Below are 1,126 nucleotides of genomic sequence, written 5' to 3' on the forward strand. Positions count from 1 at the left end.
GTTGGGGCATAGACTTGGATTACTGTGATATTGAATGGTTTCCCTTGGAAATGAACAGAGATCATTCTGTCATTTTTGAGATTGCATCCAAGTACTGCATTTCCGACTCTTTTGTTGACCATGATGGATACTCCATTTCTTCTGAGGGATTCCTGCCCGCAGTAGTAGATATAATGGTCATCTGAGTTAAATTCACCCATTCCAGTCCATTTTAGTTTGCTGATTCCTAGAATGTCAGTGTTCACTCTTGCCATTTTGACCACTTTCAATTTGCCTTGATTCATGGACCTGACATTCCAGGTTCCTATGCAATATTGCTCTTTACAGCATCAGATCTTGCTTCTATCACTGGTCACATCCACAACTGGGTATTGTTTTTGCTTTGGCTCCATCCCTTCATTCTTTCTGGAGTTATTTCTCCACTGAACTCCAGTAGCATATTAGGCACCTACCGACCTGGGGAGTTCCTCTTTCAGTATCCTATCATTTTGCATTTTCATACTGTTCATGGGGTTCTCAAGGCAAGAATACTGAAGTGGTTTGCCATTCCCTTCTCCAGTGGACCACATTCTGTCAGACCTCCCCACCATGACCTGCCTGTCTTGGGTGGCCCCACACGGCATGGCTTAGTTTCATTGAGTTAGGCAAGGCTGTGGTCCATGTGATCAGATTGACTAGTTTTCTGTGATTATGGTTTCAGTGTCTGCCCTCTGATGCCCTCTCACAACACCTACCATCTTACTTGGGTTTCTCTTGGACATGGGGTATCTCTTCACAGCTCCTCCAGCAAAATGCAGCCGCTGCTCCTTACCTTGGACGAGGGGTAGCTCCTCACCGCCACCCCTCCTGACCTTGAATGTGGAGTAGCTCCTCTTGGCCCTCCTGCGCCCACGCAGCCACCGCTCCTTGGATGTGTAAAATACATAGCTGGTGGGAAGCTGCTGTTTAACACAGGTAACTCAACTAGTGCCCTGTGCTGACCTAGAGGTGTAGGATGGAGGGGAAGGGGGAGGCTCAGAAGGAAGGTGGTATACGTACACTTAGAACTGATTCACGTTGTACAGAAGAAACCAGCACAACATTGTAAAGCAGTTATCCTTCAATAAAAAAAATAAAATAAAGAACT

The 1,126-nt window shown here is 46.0% G+C and overlaps 1 protein-coding gene across 1 annotated transcript in view; it reads left to right on the forward strand.

The window, feature by feature from the left end:
* Positions 1–1,126, forward strand: part of ABCB1 (ATP-binding cassette, sub-family B (MDR/TAP), member 1) — a 105,000-nt gene that overhangs the window by 81,140 nt on the left and 22,734 nt on the right.

This window comes from Bison bison, unplaced genomic scaffold (assembly GCF_000754665.1).
Source record: "Bison bison bison isolate TAMUID 2011002044 unplaced genomic scaffold, Bison_UMD1.0 scf7180017864454, whole genome shotgun sequence".
NCBI classification, from domain to species: domain Eukaryota; kingdom Metazoa; phylum Chordata; class Mammalia; order Artiodactyla; family Bovidae; genus Bison; species Bison bison.